The sequence below is a fragment of the Camelus bactrianus genome, chromosome X, assembly GCF_048773025.1.
Source record: "Camelus bactrianus isolate YW-2024 breed Bactrian camel chromosome X, ASM4877302v1, whole genome shotgun sequence".
Taxonomy (NCBI): Eukaryota; Metazoa; Chordata; class Mammalia; order Artiodactyla; family Camelidae; genus Camelus; species Camelus bactrianus.
Window position 1 is genome coordinate 102,720,575 of NC_133575.1, and position 12,771 is coordinate 102,733,345.

General features: G+C 45.9%; 1 pseudogene; it reads right to left on the reverse strand.

Annotated features, from left to right (window-relative positions):
* Positions 1 to 6,869: 6,869 nt before the first annotated feature.
* Positions 6,870 to 12,412, reverse strand: LOC123612322 (small ribosomal subunit protein eS12-like; annotated as a pseudogene).
* Between the last annotated feature and the right edge of the window lie 359 nt (positions 12,413 to 12,771).

A 12,771-nucleotide genomic window follows, 5' to 3' on the forward strand; every position in this document is an offset into this window, starting at 1 on the left:
TTAAATACATGGATCACTGCCTAGAATTTTAGCCAGCATCTTGCTATGGAGAGATGTGGCTGTGATGGTTTGTTTTATAGCAGGGTTTCATCTGGATATTCAAAACTTTTTATTCTTTGGTGTTTATTCTTGCTGTGTTGTCTTCAGATTTATTTTTCACCCTCCTGCAGAAGCCCTCCAGGTTGGACCCAGGTCTTCTTGTTTTTGCAGATTAATGTTTCTGAACAAATAAATACATTACATCAAAGGCCTATTCAGCCATCTCAGCAAGATATTGAAACACCCCCATCTGAAGTCAAGGAAGTCCCCAGAGTTGTCAGCTTGATCACTGAGCCTGAGACCAGAGAGAAAGGGGAAGCTGGCCAGCCTCAAGGTCTTTTTAATTGCTCCAAACAAAAGGTTAATGAGGAAGTGGAGAGGCCCTTCCTGGGGGGACACAAAGGCAGAGCCCTTCCCTCAAGGAACTTAGAATCTCCCCTTGGCTCACTGCCTTCCCGATTATACCCTCTTGACTGTTGTTTTGTAAGTGTCCTTAAGTCTTTTCTCAAGAGAGTCCCTTGAAGATGGCTAATTAGGCCTGTAAACCCATCGGAGACAAGGGCCTTGGCTTTTCTTTCTTTTGTTTCCCTCTCCCTCTCAAGGCGACTGGAACAGTCCTCGGCACATGGCCGAGCCTCAATAGAAGCTGCTGACTGTCTGACCTTGGGGACTTGGTCAACAGGCTAGTTAGAAGCCCCAGCTTAAGTTGTGTGAAGTGGCGTTCACGAGTGACTGTGGCTTGCAGGCTGGCTGGCTGGCTTGCTGGTTCAGACGGTGCAAAAGCCATCACAAAGTGCAGGCCTGCCAAGGGCAGTTCAGTCCAGAAAGCCAGCCTGGGAGCAGATGGGGGTGGGCGAGGTGGCAAAGGGGGGTGGCTCAGTCGTCTCCTTCAGTAGCTTGGATGTAATTACCTCTACAACGTGTGCCCAGGTTACCTACTATGGAATTGAGTCTTTGACAGCAAACTGTCTATTAAAAGTGATAAAAGCCAAAGGGAGTAGGGAAGGGGAAGTGGTGCGGGGGGTAGGGTTGGGGAGGCAGGACGGGAGTGTCTGTTTTGAAAAGCTTGACCTTTTAAGATATGTTTAATACTGTCAACATCGAGTATCTTTTAGTTGCTCCTATTACCCCCACAGTAAAGGGTTTTGTGTGATATTTGCTTCTGTTAGCTAAGGAGTCATTGAGCATATTAGCCAAAGCACAACATTCTGGGTGATAATGGAAATTCAGGGAAGCCTTTTTGTCCTGGGGGTGGGGGGTAGAGAAGAGCATACCTGGAGCCAGGAAGGATTCCTAGTGGAACCATTGAGAATTAGGGACTGTCATGTCTCCTATTAGGATCAATTTCCTTCCCTTGTAGAAGCATAATGATGGAAAGGCATCCATCTAACCAACTGAATATCACTATAGCCAATGACCAGTCAAATCTGAGAGTCAAGGAACAATGTTCCTAAGGCCTCTTGGGGGAAGAGAGCAGATTTAATCCATGTGGTTTCTGAAGGAGAAACTGGGAACAAAGGGTGGAAGTTACAAGGATGCAGATTTCAAAGCTATATAAGGAAGAGCTTTCTAAACCACTAGAGCTGTTAAAATCTAAATGGGTTGCCTGCTAAGGTAATGAGTTCTCCATGTGGGTAAGTGTTTAAGTTTCTGATTTAGTCCTCCTAACCACATATCCTGCTTCTCTGCCCAAATTTGCAAAACCAAAGGCCTAACCGCCCATGATTCAAAGTGACTAAATGTGAGATCCTGGCATCCTAGTCTCGGGGGCTGTTGGGTCCAGGGGCTGTTGGGTCCAGGGCCAGTTCCAGCTGGTATAATGGGGATTTCTTCCTGTAGAAATCAAAGTAGGGTCCTCCAGGCCTGGCTCCCTGGGGGGGGGGGCGTGGCTCCAGACCAAGTACTTCCTGGAGTGAGTTGAGATGCTCCTGCTTTGCCCCTCGGGGAGTTGGACACTCCAGGTGTTGGACCTTCCTTCTGTTATTGGGCTTTCTGGGTTCCAGGCGGGCCATCCGGCTGTAGCATCCCACCTGTTCAGTCACTCTCTAAGGCAGGTCCATTCTTCTGCCCCAAGGAAGAGCTGCCACCAAGCAAGCTTGGCAAGTAAATACAAGACGTTTACAAACTCCAAACCATTTTTCACTAGTTTGCCAGTCCCCTAAAGGTACTCTAAAAGACATGAAATTAGCATTCTTGACCTTTGACCCTACACAAATCATCATTCTCTGAAAGAGTGGCTATTTGCAAAGCAGAATTCAGCCATTCAGGTCTGATAGACTCCACCTGGAGATGTGCACTTGGAGAGGCAGGTTTAGAGCCTCTACCTTCAGTTTCATCTCAGTTTTAAGTGTATTCAGCCCTTAAATGAATATTCATTTTAAAGAAAGCATTCAAGACTTTTGAGTGCTACTTTCAATGATAATATTTAACATGGGGTTGGGGAAATTTATCCATTTATAATTTATAAAGTGTTTTCAAGAACCTGGACTTAAAGGAGCAAAGACTCAGCACCCCTTCCCCGGAACATATATACTCAATAAATATTAAGATCTCAAATGAAAACTCGGATGCCACTGTCCCATTGGGGTGAAGGCAGATTTGGTATTGTCACCCACTCTCAGTTTACAGATGAGGAAATTGAGGCTTATAGATGTTCAGTGACTTGTCCCTCACCTCATCTGCCAATCTGGAGCTAAACAGGGAAAGCAGAAGCCATGAAAATGGATGGGCCCCTGTGCTGTTCTGGGGCAGGAAAATCTGCTGCAGGGCAAGTGAGTCTTTGCTGCAATCTCTTTGTATTGCTTTGTGCCCTGCCTCCTATCTAAGCTGCAGAGTTGTGGCTGTCCAGCAGGTTTGGGGTCTGAAATGTCTTCTACCACCTTCAAATCTCACCGGAGAGAAAAAAGAAAAGCTTTTCATTATTCTAGTAATTCAACCACCCAGCTATTTTCCTGAGTTTCTTTGCTGTTTTTGTTAGATTTGAGGAAGACTTTATTATTGTCAGATTCTCTTTGATTTTTAAAAGTTTTTAAGGTTAAAAAATTTTTTTCCCTTTTTTTTTTTCTTTTTTAAGAGGGAAGAGTCTAAAACTGGTAATGTCCCAGCTTCTCTCACTCTCTTTTAAATAACTTGTAAAAAAATAAATAAACTTAAAAAAATTAGGCACCTTGATTGTTAACATCCTCTCTTGATGGCTCAGAGCCCACTTCAGTGCACTTTCATGAGTGGGTACAAAGACCCTGTGGGTCCCCTTTCCATCCACCATCACCTCCCTTATGGCCCTTGAGGACATCAGGAGCTTGCTTTCCATGAGCTCCTGTGAAGAGTAGTAAGGCTGAGCTGATCAGCAACTTGTACCATACTTGGGCCTGGAACTTGAGCTTCTGGAACATACCAAGACTGTGCCCTTTGGAGGAGAGCTGGGGGAGATGGAGCCAGGAAGGACTGTTACAACCACCTCTGCTCCGCCCCCACATTCTAATGGGCAAGGAGAGGGGAGGGTAGTGGGACAGAGGTCTCTGGGCATAGCTGGAAACAAAGACAAGAATCAGTGGGGAACCTGCTGAGGAAATTCTTGACAACGTGGGTGGCAGAGGCTGTCTGAGAGGAAGGCCTTACTATGTGTCAAGGGCCTGCTAGGTATTACTTATTCATTTCTAGGTGCTTTCTTATGTTATCTCATTTAATCTTCCTAACAACCTCAAGAAATGAATGCTAAGATCCCAGATTGTACGGATGAAGATACAGAGAGGCGCTGGCACCTGCCCAGGGTCACACCGCTGGCTGTCCTGTGAGGCTGGCTTCAGTGCTCCTGTTTCCTGCTTGGCTGCAGCAGGCCAGCAGCCCCAACACCATCTGACCGGGAAGAAGAAAGAGGAGATGGCAGGAGATGCTTTGCCTTCCTGGGTTTCTGCAGTTTCCAGGCCCGACACTGAACGGGGAGGGTCTGGAGCTGCTCTGCTCCTCTGCTTGGTGCCCACCGGCCTCCTCCTGTGTCGACCCTCCAGGTACCCCGGGAACACACAGTCTTTAGTGTGCTGCCCTCCCCCCTCCCTTCCCTCCACCCCCCCTACAAACTGGAGCTCTTATCCTCAAATTCAACCCTCCCCGGAAGCAGGAATCTATGTGCTAATGTGTTAATCCTCCTATTCAAAAGGTCGCTACTTCCCTACTGTGGGGACCAGCCACAGCCTATAACCTGCCCCATACAGTATTTCTGTCCTGGGGTGAGCCTTGTTCCAGCCTAATTATAGCACAAAGGGGAGTTTAGACCCACTCAGGCAGTTGCTTAAATTTACTGGGAGCAAATGGGGCTAGGGGATTTGGAAGGTAGCAATAGGGTCCCGACTTCCAAGTTACTGGAGATCACGTGATGGCCAGGGCTCTGAGAGGAACTGAGAGGGCTATAGAGGAGAGTCCTGAGTGTGTACCTGAGCTAGAGGGATTCCCCTCAAGAGGCAGGAGACTGACCTCTTGGAGGAATGCAGCCCTCCCTCCGGGGGCCATCAGGAGCCTGTAAAAAGGTGGCCTCCCCTGTAGGAACCTTTCCTTCCTGTGTGGGAGAGAACTGGGCTCAGGTTGCAACCAGACCATTCTGAGAAGGTCTGGAGAGAAGGGAATGGTGGGAACAGGCCCCCGGAGCCTTTCATAATGGTGGCAGGGAAGAGAGGCAATGGTGGCCTCACTGTCTGGCTGGGGCTTCCCAAAGGACAGAGGCCTGGGGGAGTTATGGGCACCTGCTCCTACTTTGCTGAGCAAATGAAACAGCAGGGAAGATATTCTGCCCCTCTCCTGCCTCTCCTTGGCCACTGTGGTATGGCAGTACCTGGAGGAGGAGGAGGAAGAGAATGAGGAAGATGAGGGCCTGGTCACTGGACATAGGAAGCTGCTGAAAGGACTGGTGTTTAAAGGGAAGGAGCACTGGACTGGGATTCAAGAGTCAGGGATCCAATCTTTTTCAGTCTCTGACCCTGTATCTTTCTTCATCTTCTCGCTAAGTAGGTTGGGCTAGCTCACTGATAGCGACCTTTCCAACTCCAGTATTCCAGAACTGACCTCCTGAGGAGAGTTTCTGGAAGTTAAAAGGTGGGACAGAACATGAGGCTGGAAGACACAGAAGACCTTTCCCCCTGGTGAGTCAAAACTGGGATGCCATGATGGGTGCCACTGCCACAGTCAACAGCCTCGGCCCCACCGCTCGCCCCTCCTGAAGCCCTCATGTGAGGCTACAGATAACCAGCCATGGCCGCCCCCTCTGGTCCCTGGGATTCACTGAAGAGCACAAGTCTGTATTTGCCCTGTAAAGACCTGACTGACAGAAGGCCCAAGATCCCAATGGGCAAACAGGGCAAAGTGTGAAAAAACATATTACAATCTCTTCTAACAATCTTGTGATTAGGGATAATGAATTTTCTCCCTTTTGCATGTTTTCCAACTTTTCGGGAAGGTGTTTATATTAATTTTTCTAAAATTCGTTTTCCTAAAAGGAAGTTTGCCAGGGACAAACTGATTTTGATGGCAAGGTCAGATTGATCAGCCCTTCGCTGGGCTGAGATTTAATTTGGAATTATACTGTCTAATATGCTAACCACTAGCTATGCATAGCTATTCAAATATAAATTAATTAGGATTAAGAACAATTTTAAATTCACTTCATCCATTGCACTGGACACATTTCAAGTGCCTAGCCGCCACGTGTGCTAACGGCTACCATATTGGACAGTGCACATATAGAATATTTCCATCATCTCAGAAAGTTCTACTGGATAGTGCTGCTTTGGAACACATATGCAAATAGGTCTGAAAGTCAAAGTCATATCAAATGTGTGCTAATGGTACATTGGCCCTACTAAAGAGACCAAATATCTTTAAAGCACCTACTTGGAATCCTTTGCCCATAGTAATGTGATTGTTCCACTTTATTTCCTTACAGTCATTCAAAGAGGTGAACCCAACCTCCTTGGGCAACACTCTGTTACAGTTATTACATGATTGAAAGTAATAAAACCTTATTTCCTGAAAGTATGATCTTACCACTTTTAAAGTAGTAACTGACCTTTGGCTCATCTTTCTGGATCCCAGCTTCCTGCATCATTCTAGAAGACAGCCAGTCCATCTGAGAGGCTGCTGTTTTGCAAGATGGGTGAGGTCTGCCGGTAGATCCTGAGATGTCTGATAGAATTTTAAAGCCAGTTGTTACCCTGACACCTTATTCACAGAAGATCAGGCCTTATAGTGGGGAGTGGGGGTGTGGGGTAGAGTGGCAATAGAGTCGAGGGGTGGGGGGTGGGGCGAAGTCCAAGCAACAGGGACATTTGACTGTTACCCTGACGCTTCCTTCCAGGAAATGGGAAAAAAATCCTCCTTATAAGGAGGTTGTGAGACCCCAGAAATGCTAGTCTTTCCCTCTGATCCCTCCCCCAACTAAGAGAGCATACCCTTACCACACTTTTGCTGTGGTCTCACCCATTAACACTCCTCAGGGCAGTTTAGACATCGTTAAATGGGCCAATCTGCTCTGACCAGGCCCTATACTAGGCATCGTGAACTCAGAAACGAGCAAGATCCCATCCCTGCCCTCGAAAAGGATTATACTTTTGCAGGGGACACAGGCATCTAAGCAATGTATTTCAACTCAGTGTGGTAGGTGCTACGTACAGACGTGTGCTGTGCTGTGAGGGCACAGCAAAGGGAAAATGCTGTACTCTGAATGCAGACATAAGGGGAGATTCCTGGAGGAAATGACAGGAGAACTAAATAAAGGGTAAGTAGAAGTTCACTCACCAAGACTAGGTGAGAATTGGGTGTTCAAGGAAGAAGCATGGAGGCATCTAACAGCCTGGCCTTGGCTGGTGGGCGGTGGAGGAGCAAAGACTAAAAACAGTTTGCTGTGGCACCAGCACAGGGCAGAGGTGTGTAGGAGTTGGGGACACCTGGGTAATGGAGTTGGCATGGTAGGCCACACAGGACCCTATGAAGAGTTTGGACTTGATCTTGATGACAATGAGGACACCCTGGAAGGCATGCTGGTGAGAATGGACTATAGGGGAATTTGTCTGCATGGAAAAAATCAGCAGAGCATCAGAGATCCTGCTCCTATTCCCAACATATGTACTGGAATCACTCAATCAAGGTCACTGAGCTTCCAACCAAGTTCTATGTCTATAGTACATTCCATTGTCTCTGAGAATGCACCACAGGAAGAGCCTAGGAATGGGCCAATAGGCGCATTTCCATTCATTGAAACTGGTCGATATGAATGACGCAAGGTACAGTGCTAAGCACTCTGGGAAATGAAAAGAAAATTAAGGCATGGCCACTGCCCTCAACCCTCCTGCTTTTTGAAAAATCTAAAAATATATCAGAGGCTTGGCTGTAATTTAAATGGTAGCACATGTAATACTACTCTGGGACGTGTAACGATGTTTAGAATGATAACGACTTCTAATAATAACTTTGGTGATATAAAAGTTTTTTCTCAGGAAATGACAGGCGTTTAGGCAGAAATTTTTGCTACCAAGACTAAAATATGATATTGAGCTTTTCTGATTGACCCAGAGAAGTGAAAATGTGACCAGAATTCAAAGTTAGCTATTTCTTTCTATGGCTTTGGGTATATTCCTCCTCTGGACATCAGTTTGTTCTTCTAGAAAATGGACTATCCAGTCCCAAGAACTAATTCAATATATGCTTATATATGTGAGACATTTCCTTTTATGCTCTTTTGCTTTCTTTTTAAATTCCCGTTACTCTATTTCTCAGGAGGATTTGGTTCTCTTTCCCCCTATGATTTCCACGACGTTTCAAAGCTCTTCAAATGAAAATATGCGAGTCATGACTTGTGGGTAGCAAGTTAGGACTTGTGGGGACAGTTCGGGGGAGGGCAGACTCTGAGATCTTGCCAGCAACTGTTTTCCCCCTTGATTCGAACGAAGGAAAAGATCATGTTATTTATACAGCATAAGGTTCCAGATTTTCAGGAATGAAATCTGAGCCCAGCATGTCAACATATTGGTCTGGTCTGTCTTGGAATCTACAGTAGATGGATTTCTTTGTGCTGGGAAACATTAGGAAGGTCAATATTCTTTTCTGATTTTTTTTTCTTTTAAGAAAAGGGTTCATTCTCACACTCTAAAGTGGTGGTATTAGATATCATCCAGATAATACACTCAATGGTCCTGCTGACTTCGGTTTCAAACATAAAGCCCCAGGGCAAACAGCTTTTATGTATTCAGTTACATGTTCTTTCCTTCACAGATAATGTTTTTCCACACATACTCCCAGCCCTGGAGGAAATAAAGAAGTGAACAATCAAATGAAATAAAAATAATGGTGATACTAATGAAAGTAAGCCCCAAATTGCAAGGAACCCAGAGAGACATCAGCCTGGGCTTCTCAATCCATCAGGAGTTGCTCCAGAAAGGGGAACTTGATAGAAGCAGCAGGTTGGGCAGAAGCCTCCTGGCAGAGGTGAGCGGCAGCCCTGGTGGGTAGTGGAAAGAGTTCCGGGCTGGGGATCAGAGTCCTGCCCTCTTTTTGATGAGCTCTGCAGCAAGGTGGACTCACTTCCCCTCACTGGCTTTCAGGTTCCTCATCTTCAAAAGAAAGGGGTTGGCTTAGACCTACAGGAAAGGACACAGCGCTGGAGTCAGGCAGCTGGAGGTCTGCCTCCTGGCTCTGCCGCTGGCCGGTGTGTAACCTTGGACAGTTATTCTCTGAGCCTCAGTTCCCTCCCCTGTAAAATCAAGGACAATAATACCTTCCTGACCGAGCTATCCTGAGGATTAAAGGGATAATGTTTTTTAAAGTGTCAGGCACATCGGAGCCAGCACTCAGGAAACTTGAGTTCCTTTTCGACTTCCTCTTTAAGTCTCTCCCAGCCCTAAAACACTCTGTCTCCAATCCAGTTCCTTTGTCTCCACAATCCAGTCCGGGGCTTGGAAAAGTCCCTCGTTCCCAATCACTGCGGGAGCACACACACCTGAATTGTTTCTTTCAGTTTTCCAAATGGCCACTCAAACTTTCTTCCTGGGAAGTTTTGGCCCCAATTCACGGTCTCTTAAGAGTGTATAGTCCCAGTTTTTTCTTCCCTGACTCTACTTGGAATTCCCTTCCCCCAGGCGGTGGCGGGGAGGGTGGGGGGAAGGGACGGCCCGAGGGCCCAGCTCCCCTCCTCCTCGCATTCCCATCCTCCAGGTGTTTCGTACAAGCCCAAGATTTAGCAAGTGTTCCCATGCGGGAAGGGCCCAGACCCGGCTCATCTTCCAGGCTCTGGCTTTGGGATTAGTGGATCCCAAAATAGGGTCCCTTAGGGGGTTGGTTTCTTGGTGGTTGAACTAACATGGCTGTGTGTGGTGGTCATTCTTTGGGGAGGGAACTTCTTGTTCTGATCTCCTTAATTCCAGGGAGGCTGCAGATATATATTTATAAAAGTAACATATATAATTTATATATATTTATAACAGTAAAAGAACCACATTACAGAACCTTTGAAAAGTAGAGAAAAAGAAAACTCCCTCCCTATTCATAATTACAACTCCTCAGCGCAGACACTGGTAGTATTTTAATTTTAAGTCTTTCCTTATTTATTCCTATATACAAACACACACTTTGTTTTACCTTGCTTTCTACACAGTCAACTCTTTTAGGTAGATACTTCATAGTTACTATTTTATAAGTAACTAATAAGTTACTAATAACTTCGGACTACACCTAGGGGGTTCAGTGTCACTCATTTTACAATTTTCTTGTTGGCTCTTTAGGTGGTTTCCAATATTTATTGTAACTAACATTACAATGAATATATATTAGCATAATGCTTTTCACCCAAATTTCTTACTATTTCCTTAAAGTCAGCTCCTAGAAATTGAAATATGGGGTTAATGAGCAGGAACATGTTTATGGCTCCATAAATCTTGCCCAAATGCTTTCCAAAGGGTTGAACCAATAGACGCTGACCTAAAGCAGGTGAGAGTGTTCCTTCATCAAACCCTTCCCAGCACAGGTTCTCATCTTTCCTTTTTTTTTAAAATGGAGGTACAGGGGATTGAACCCAGGACCTCGTGCATGCTACACGTGGGCTCTACCATTGAGCAATACCCTCCTCACAATCATCTTTCTTAGAAAGTTGATTGTGTTTTTCAGGGTAACTATGCTTTGATTTCCAGTGAGAGGAACAAACACTCCCCTCTACCCCCTTGAGTTTGATTACTTGTCTTTTCTGGGTTTGTTTTTTAAGCAAGCCTTTTGAAGTGAGTGTGATTCGAATGAAGAAAGATGACTTAGTGAATCAAAACTGGAAGGTTGGCCCAATAATGCTGTCAAAGGAGACAAGTGAAATGGAAGAAGTGAATGAATGTTCTCCAAGGAAAGGAAAGGCCAGGGGCAGTGGGGGATGAGCTGGGGAGGGGCTAAAAGGTGGAGCCAAGCCCCTTGCTGGGGTCCTAGTCACAGGTATGAGAAAGATGTACAATATTTTGAAGAAGCAGCGGTTTGGACCAATTGAAAGCAAAAGAGGCTGGACTCCAGACAGGAAATCAGCATCAAGGATTTGGCGAAGAGATGAAAGAGAAGTGAATTTTGGATTAAAGAAATGACAGTCTATCAGGTACGGGGCGGCGGAGGAGGGAACCCCCTACTCTGACTCTCATTGACTGAACATGTTCCCTGAGCCCAGACACTTTTTGGAGGCCATCTCGATGAGCCCTCACAATAACCCAAGGAGGGAAGTAACATCACTAGCCTTATTTGACACATCTTGAAACTGAGGACCCAAGGAGCTCAGTGCAGCAGCCAAAGCCTCATTCACATATGACAGAAATGAGAACTTGAGTCCATGACTTTCTATTTCAAAACTAACACCTTCAGGATCAAGAATAAGATGTAGACAAGGGAGGCTAGAGAAACAGCATTTCTCCAGCATATGAAAGCCAGGGTGTCAGGCCCAGGCAGAAAAAGACCCCAGAGACCAGTGGCCCACAGCCCCAAATTCTTTTGGGAGTAGGGGCTCAGGCCTGCCAGCATCCCAGCCTGAATCTGAATAGGCTGTCCCTGGAGGCTGCTGAGCAGGGTCCAACAAGGATTCTGATTTCTAAATCCTCACCTATTTGGATGCCAGGTGCCTTAGAGCTTCGCCACTCGTTCAGGATGCCAGCGCCTCTTAGGACCAGCACAGTGAATGTGAGAACGCAAGGCTTTTTGTTTGCCTAACAGGCTTTCCTCTCCCCTAGATCAATGAAGGAATGTGTCTCCTGCTCAATTTCAAGTACCTCCTCTCTCTCTCCCAATTAAAGTGGAAACTCTGCTGGGCTTAGCGGGTTTGTGGTAGACAAAGCCAGAGCTAAATTTTCAAAGGCACTTGTCTCCTAGCCCCTTATTTCAACTCCTCGTTATTTCACTAAAAAAAATGGCTTTGGGTTTGAAACACAGATTGTTTGACTGGTCACCAATACAAATGCATTCTCATTTCATGACTTTCTATTCTGCACAGAGTCTTGGGAAGTATGGCTGGGCAGCGCACATCATTTGGAGATCTGAGTAACAGGGAAGCCATGGTTCTAGGGAACTGTCTTAGTTGGGCTGGTTTCAAGGTCTGGGTTTCCAGAATCCCCACACTCAGCGCTCAGCAAGGAAGGAAATCCCGCTGGCTCATTGTCTTCAGAGACCAACAAACCTTTGTGTGAAACAACAGTAATAACAGATCATTATCATGACCTTCGTATTCATTCTATCTCTATCTCTGTATCCGAAAGGAAATACTCCAAAATGTTAGCACCAACATGTTATGTTGCTGGGTGGTCTTATTATAGCAAAATTTTCAGTTTTTTTTTTTTTTTTTTTAGAAACAGAGGCGGGAGGGTATAGCTCAGTGGTAGAGCTTGTGCTTAGCATGTACAAGGTCCTGGGTTCAATCCCCAGTACTTCCGTTAAATAAATAAATAAACCTAATCCTCCCCCCTCCCCCCAAAAAGACACAGAAGCCAAGTGTTTTATTTGTTTCTTGACTTTGAAGCACTCCCCCTCGACGACATCCTTGGCCTGAGACCCTTTACCGTAGTCCTAAACTACCACACAACTGCAACCAACCGCTTCAGGGGGCTTGCCTCTGTGTCAGTTTGACAGAGGCCGATGCATTCCCCTAGTTTCTTGTGGTCACCAACCTTAATTAGGTTGCTTTGGGTTTCAGCACAAAGGGCCTCCACCAACTCCACAGACACAAGCTCATCCCTGTTGGATGCAAGCTCACAAAGACAGGCTTTGGCAGTTTCAGGAATTCCACATGCTAGGCCCTCCCGAATGGGATGGTCCTCAGCACCTCTTGTATCGCAATATTAACGTCCCCTACACCCCCAGTAGCAATGCCGTCCTGGGCCATGGCGGTGGGTTACCAGTGGAGCCAAATCTTGAACTCACCTGATCCCCAGCTTCCACGAGATTGGGGGCGGCAAGGAAGGAGCTAGACTTTTCATTAAGACTTTCCTGTGTTTTTCCCAGATTTCCATAACAAGGATGGCTTGCTTTGATATTTGGCAAAACATTTAAGAAAACAGCAAGAGTTATTTAAAATGCATTTTATTCAGGACCATCCAGGTGATGCATCGCCTAGCATATTTTTATTTAGCATTTAAAACCTGCTGGCACTGGTGAGATTCAAAGCGAAAGGTGTGACTGTTTCAGGGAGGTTATTTATCAGGTACATTTTTGATGTTTACTCATTTCATTCTCCGGGTAGTT